Source organism: Sapajus apella, unplaced genomic scaffold (assembly GCF_009761245.1).
Source record: "Sapajus apella isolate SASKATOON/1434 unplaced genomic scaffold, GSC_monkey_1.0 scaffold3, whole genome shotgun sequence".
In the NCBI taxonomy this organism is placed as follows: Eukaryota; Metazoa; Chordata; class Mammalia; order Primates; family Cebidae; genus Sapajus; species Sapajus apella.
The window spans coordinates 32,837,295-32,844,877 of NW_022436943.1; the positions used below are offsets into that span (position 1 = coordinate 32,837,295).

At 39.8% G+C, this 7,583-nt stretch overlaps 1 non-coding gene across 1 annotated transcript; it reads right to left on the minus strand.

The window, feature by feature from the left end:
* Positions 1-571: 571 nt before the first annotated feature.
* On the minus strand, positions 572-661 carry LOC116536106. Its single transcript, XR_004262480.1, has one exon. It is a non-coding gene; the product is annotated as a small nucleolar RNA Z122 (small nucleolar RNA).
* Between the last annotated feature and the right edge of the window lie 6,922 nt (positions 662-7,583).

Below are 7,583 nucleotides of genomic sequence, written 5' to 3' on the forward strand. Positions count from 1 at the left end.
CTGATTTCCCAATACAGATTGGTGTGTGTGTGTGTGTGTGTGTGTGTGTGCAATGAAAATAATCTATGTGCTTTTCAAAGTGGCCAGGGTCACGTGGCTGTAATCTAGTTGTTCTAGATTAAAAACAGAGTCTTAGTATGCTGATTATGGGTCCCAGTTGTATGACAATTTGTTGGTTATTCCACTTTTGTGAGTAGGCACATAAGACTGACCAATATCTCACGGAAGTAGAAAAAATGAACTAACATAAGGTTATTAAGTGTTTTTGATCAAGATAGAATATTATAGTAAAATGATGTGTTTTCCTGTCATAATACGTGATAATGCATGTGAATTAAATAATCCAAACGCTACCTTTAGATTTTAACTAGAATGATCATCAGTTACTGAGTAATTTTTAATGAGTCACTCTTTTTCACTAATAGGAAAAAAACTCCAAAGATAATGGAAACATTTCACTGCTACACTTAAAGATAGATTTTTAGATTATTGTTGTAATAGGTAACTTATTAGTTGAGTAGTAGGAACTACTTACTGACTTCAGGGTTTTCTATGATAATATAGTTATGTTAAAGGGAATATCAAGGTTTTGCAAATTATAGTCTGGTAAAATTCAGATCCCTGAGATATTTTTTAATGGTTTTATTCATCATTTCCCCTTTGTCTGCATAGTTTATAAAAGTAGCATTCCTAGCTCTAATTCATCTTTGGAATGTTATGTAGATTCCATACCTCTCCCCACTGCTTACCTGCACCCTCCCAGCCCCATTCCCTGCCAGATTTCAGCATTCTGTTCTCTGTTCTTTCTTCCTTTAAGTGAAAGAAATTGAATGCCTAGAACTGCCTCCCATAATACTAAGAAGGAGAACAATGCTGTTATCTGCTTCATTTTATGGACACCAGTGATTTTCCTATAGAGGAATAACTGTTGATTAAATATTTTTCATGCTTCTTCACATTTCCTGGTTCTGCAGCTCTTGTTTCCCTGACTTAAAGCAAAAATATTACTTGGTTAAGATACTATGCTCTATTTCAAATCAGTTTGCCATCAAAATTTGGTTATTGGAATGTCCTTTAAAAGGCAAACTGCCCATATTTGAATATTACTCACATGATCAGAAATGAACCAGCAATCTTCTCAGTTGGTTGATAAATTTAATAAGTGACTTTTCAAAGAGCTCTTTATAATTATCCTTCTTTTAAAAATATAACCCCTAAGCTGATTTCTAGTTATTGCTTAATACCTTTATCAAAACATAAGTAAATATATAAAAGCACATTTATATTATCTGCAACATTCACATTTTCCAGCTAGAGAAACTATGCTGTTTATCAGTTATTATATTCATAATTGTCATTGGTAGACGTTATTAGGGAAGTTATACCATTTTAAAGACATGTCATAACAAAATAAGCCACAACGGCAACAACAGCACCAATTCTAACTCTGGTACTACTGCTACTACTGGTAATTCTGTGTCTACCGGCCCTGTGAGATAAGACTGACAGGTATGCTTATTCCCATTTTAAGGATAAGGAACTTGAAGCTGAGCACACTTCAGTGACTTATTCAAGATCAAAGCACATACCCAAGGTAGAAGTAAGGAGAGAAACCAGTTTTTCTGACTTTCAAGAATACATAGTTGGGAATTGGGCTTTTGTTATGTTAACAGCACCTGATGTATCAGAGAAGTTTGCCTCTTTATCAAAGCAAAATGAACATATTTGTACAAAAAATACCACATTAAAATTTTTTTATAAATCTTGAGACTCCAGATTTCATGGTCAGTATGACTGGTTTTTCCCATCCGCCAAAACTTTGTGTCCCTGCTTGGTCCTAAAGCATTGGAGAAGCTTATTCAGATATCGGTCAGTAGCCTGCAATAGTTGAACTGCAGTTACAACATGAATCCAATCTACACTGTACTTTAGTTTGAAGCTCTGCTGTTTCTGTGCAGCACTTGAGCACAGGAGATTTTTATGACCAGGGAATCTTGTTGTCTGAGATCTTGGCTCCTTACACACCCTACTCAACCATTCCCTCTTTGAAGTCTCACCACTTTCTTAGGTTGCTGTCAGAGCATATGTAGGCAATACTTAGGGGACTTATAGATATCTCTCCTTTTTCAGGATATATTTCAGCTTATCAAATACATTGCTTCTCTTTTCTGCCTGACTTCCTGACCCTCAAAGCATTATTTTCTTTCTTCCTGCCTCTGACTTTGCCAAAGTCTCCGAGGCTGGGGTTGCAGTCTGCTCAAGGAGTGGCTAAAGGAGGACACATACAAGTTATCCTGCCAAGCACATTACAATGGAAAGATAATCAGTAGTGCCCCTTTAAATTATTTGAAACATTTATGGAACCCAAAGCTTTTACCTATTCTGGGCTGAAATGCAGAGAAAATTTGGGCTGGTGATATTTGCATTAGCCATATATGCTATAAGGAGTAGAAAAAAATCATACATCCTTCAATTCTTGGTAGTAAGTGGAAATAACCGGTGATCCTGAACAGATTCTGATTAGAACAATGAGGTATTCACTGTGTTTTTCAAATTTTAATAAGACTTTAAGCAAGATTTTTAAAAGCAGAGGAAAGTATATATACTTGACTGCGATTTCCACTGTCAGTTTATCATTAATAGCCACAAATCAGAGGGGAGTGCCAGTTATCTCCAGAATGGCAGAATAAAGCATTCTTCAGAAGCAGTGAATGGGGCCAGGCATGATGGCTCACGCTAGTAATCCCAGTAGTTTGGGAGGCTGAGGTGGGCAGATCACCTGAGGTCAGGACTTTGAGACCAGCCCGGCCAAGATGGTGAAACCCCATCTCTACTAAAAATACAAAATTAAGCCAGACATGGTGGCGCATGCCTGTAGCCCCAGGTATGAGGGAGACTGAGGCAGGAGAATCACTTGAACTTGGGAGGCAGAGGTTGCGGTGAGCTGAGATTGTACCACTGCACTCCAGCCTGGGTGAAAGAGTGACCTTCTGCCAAAAAAAAAAAAAAAAAAAAAAAGCACTGAATGGCTTAATTCTTTTTCTTTATAGTCATTTTTTCTGTACTTAGGGAAAATGTTCATAATAGAAGTATAACATTGATCTGCTGTCAAAAGTTATTTGTTTCATAATAAAAAATGTACATATTGTATTACCGTTTCAGTTCCCCTATTAACAAATAGCCTATTCTGGTGCTGTGTTCAATATTTTTACTTAAGAACACTGAGTAGGCATTGGGTCAGAAACAACACTTGCTTAGGGAATGATTTGCCCTGCAAAGTCTTTGGAAAGAAATGAGTGTCTGAGTTTAATCCAGTATCAGGTGTTGTGTATCACAGTATGTAAGAGAGCATTAGATCATAGATGGAATTTTGATACTGTGTCTCCCATATACTGCAATTCTGTGTGGTTGTGGCTGAGTCTTAATGAACCCTATGATGTCACTTCCCCATTATAAAAACAAACGAAGAGAATAATGATTTATTTTGATACTTTCTTTACTTGCTTCTCAACTCCCCACAAGATCTTTAATAAAACTGGATCTTCAAAAACAGTTTAAGAAGACTTGAAAGTAGTTATATCTGACACTTTTGTGGAAGATCTGGAATACATGAAAGATGGATGAATTTGGCGGTTTGTAATGTATTACCAGAATCTATTTTTGGCTGGGCGCGGTGGCTCACGCCTGTGATCCCAGCACTTTGGGAGGCTGAGGCGGTGGATCATGAGGTCAGGAGTTCAAGACCAGCCTGGCCAAGATGGTGAAACCCCATCTCTATTAAAAGTACAAAAATTAGCTGAGCATGGTGGTGGGTGCCTGTAATCTCAGCTACTCAGGAGGCTGACACAGAGAATTGCTTGAACCCTGGAGGTGGAGGGTGCAGTGAGCCGAGGTCACACCACAGCACTCCAGCCTGGCAACAGAAAGAGGCTCCATCTAAAAAACAAAACAAAACAAAATCTTACCGGAATCTATTTTTATCCCATGTTCACCGTAGCATTAGGACCCAGCAACGCATTTTAGGTTAAAGAAAAGGGCAGAAAAAAACAAAAAGAAAAAAAATAATCAGAAAATAATTGACTTATAAACCTTTAAGTTCTGTTTTAAACTCTAAAATCCCCATAAGAGCCCATCAGTCCCAAGAATGAGCAATTGTGCTCATTAATAATAAAGAGGCACACTAGAAAAGAAGTTGAGGATAGCATACCTAGGCTTAGTGATATGATGTTTTGAAAGTGAGTGTACAGTTGGAAAAATACAATTTCATTAGTCCTGTCAGGGTTTTTTGAACCAGAGAAGAACCCTGAGACCTGATGAGGGTCCATACAAGCCTTGGTTGAATGCGGTTGCAAAATATATGACCTAAACTGTAGGTAGGGACAGTCAATGGGCAGTGCTCACTCTTGGAAGTATTTTCTTTAATGTTTGACCAGGAGTTATGCAACTGTTTTTATAAAGCACCTCAAATTTGGCTCACAGTAGAGCCAAAAAGTTAAATACTAGCTCAGGGTTCCACAATATCCTGGTTTTCTAGGTGGCACAACAACAGGATTTTCACTTTGCCATATTGCCCATGGAGCTGCACCACCCTATTGCCAAGGTGAGAAGCCCGCCTTGGGCCAAAAGCAACTGTCCTGTTTCCGTTTGTGGTTGGACTGAAGATGTTCACATGCCTAATAACCCCTGTGCCCAAAAGAAAAGCAGGTGACATTAGGTTAATGCAATATTGATGTGTTAAGAGGGTTTTCACAACTCAGGAAACTCTCCTAGCTGAGCTGGTTCTCCTAAATTGTTGAGTCCTGTTTTCCGTGGCATGGTGCAGCTGATGTTGTCACTCTGTGGTCAGAAGCAGGAAAGCTGGTGGGGTGGAGAGAGATTAGCGGTCTGGAAGTATGTAATTGGTATTTCATGGCAACGGGGAGTTGACAGCCCTCAGGGACCACAAATGGAGGGGAGGACCAACAGCTCAACTGGACTAAAACAAACTATGATTGAAAAAAAAGTAAGAGAGAAATATATGCAAGCAGTTAAGAATTTGATAAATTACTCTATAGATGAATTCCATATTGCCTTCCTTAAAAGATAAAGTGTTAAGTGAGATAATATTTGTAAAGGAAGTTACCATAGTGCCAGGATGATAGTGATTAATCAATTGAAAACCTGACAGCTTTTAGTATTATTCCGTATGGGAAGCAGTTTGGTATAACTTAAGCTTAGCAGAAGTATTATTTCATTTAAATTTTCCCCTTATTTGTACTAGAGAATTTAATCCTTATTTCAGATCTTGTACCTGACACTGTGGGTGGAAAAACTCCACTCATGAATTTGGAGACGGCAGGCACACAGCTATGGCAGTTGCCATCCAACTGAGTGTGGTTAGTTTGTGTAATTGAAGCCAAGCAAAGCTAAGGCAGTGCTGGTACATGGATCCTTCTGTTAGACTAAATAAAGAACAGTGAACCCATTTTTATGGGAGAAGAAAAGAAAAAATTGTTCTTAACAGTAGGGGATGGCTTCAGTCTAGGAACCTCAGGCTGTGTCTAAATGTTACCAAATATCCAGATGAAGCTGTACAAAAATTTATTTAGTCGTCCAGATGTTTCCAGAAATACAATATTTTGATTTCATGTAGATGAAATCAGGGAAAGATTAGATTTTATTTTTCTGGCATTGTGAGACACAGTCTCAGTATCTTTCTCATTGGCTGGTATGTGTCTCTACTTAGGACTATATCATGGATTCACCTTGGATCAGCACAGCTGCTTTCCGGGGTTGTCAATCCCCACCCAAGACCACTCTTGAATCTATAACGGGCTGTTTGTTCTGTGTGAAACTCAAGCAGGATGGAGCCCAGTTTGACATTTGGGTCACTGGAATGTGCCAGCTGAGTTTAGCATCCTTGTGATTTCAAGTCAAAGTTTTAAAATATACAAAGCCATGGAATTTAACTTTCCTCCTACCCCTCAGATCTCTCTGAAGGAGATCAACCAACAAGGGTCCTTAAGATGTTCAAAGAAGTTAAATAATTTTACATTCACAATGTTGCTATATCCTGTAGCAAGAACAGGTTAGCAAGACCAGCTTTTCACTCAGGACAATATCATAGAGGATGAGCAGGATGGGAATTGGTTTAGTACAACATGGCTCATAAAGTTGGTATTCCAGATGTTGGCTTTTGAATGAATGAATTGGAGTAGTTGAATATAGGTAGTTTTGATATGAAGATCAGGATGATTAAACACAACTTTTCAACTTCATTTATCTTATGTAGCAGAGACATAAATAGAGTATAATCTCAGTCTTCTGAAGGACATAGATTTAAATTCTAAGAAAATTACTCATCATCTTGAAGTTTCAGTTTTTTCAACCATAAGAAAAAATTTAAAACCTATCAGGATTTTATGAAATCATTTATTTGTAAATAGTTATACCTAACTTACAGTAGGTGCTCAATAAGTATAAGTTCTTTCCCCTAGTTGTCTTTTTAACACTTTCCTTCAGCATGACTTTTGTTCCAAGCATAAATGCTTAGCATGCAAAGGAATGAAAGGCAAATACTAAGACAAATATTTTGGAGAAGGTAAATTCTAGTCATCCACTTGTCAGGAGAAATGAATTTAGAAGAGTATTGGTAATAATTGATTAATTTATGGTTATGAGTATACTTTAAAGTGATTTTAACAAGTTCATCAAAACTCATGGTCTGGGGGTGGGGCCAAGATGGCCAAGTAGAAGCAGTGGCGTTTGGAGACTCCCATGGGAAGAACCAAAACGTCATGCAAATCCTGCACTGGTAACTGAGGTGTCCAGGTTTTATCATCAGGACTGACTAGATGGTTGGTGTGAACCACGTAGAGCAAGAAAAGCAGGGTGGTGCATCAGCCCACCTGAGAGCCACATGGCGTAAGGGGAGCCCCTCCATCCCCAGCCAAGAGCAGTGGTGAGTGAGTGTGCTACCTAGCCTGGGAAACTATGCTTTTTCCACAGGTCTGTGCAACCCACAGATCAGAAGATCCCACTTGTGAGCCCATGCTCCCAGGGCCTTGTGCCCCAACCACAGAGCTACGCAGGTTCTCAACAGCCACTCAGCTGGAATCTGCCTAAGACTACTGAGCTCCCAAGGAGTGGGCAGCCATAATCCCTGTGGCTGCCTGCTGTTTAGGCCATCTGAGCTCCCTGGGGGAGGATCAGCAGCCATCACTGCAGCTGCTGACTGCCTAAGACAACTGAGCTCCCTGAGGGAGGGGCAGCCATCATCACTGTGGCTGTATGCTATCTAAAAATACTCAGCTCCCCAGGGAAGGAATGGCAGCCATCACTGTAAACTGCTAACTACCTAAGACACTGAACTCCTGGGGAGAAGGGCGGCAGCCATCATTATAGCTCCAGGCTGTGTTTTCCCCTGGTGAAGCCAGGGAGATTAGATGACTTCCTCCCAAGGGGTATTCCCCACAGTGCAGGACACTGGCTGTGGCAGACCGTGACCAGGCTGCCTCTTTAGGCAGGGCCTTGACACATCTCTTCTTACTGGGTGGGGCCTTCCTGCAGGAACTCCAGCAACTCCAGCCCTGGGCTTAGAGACA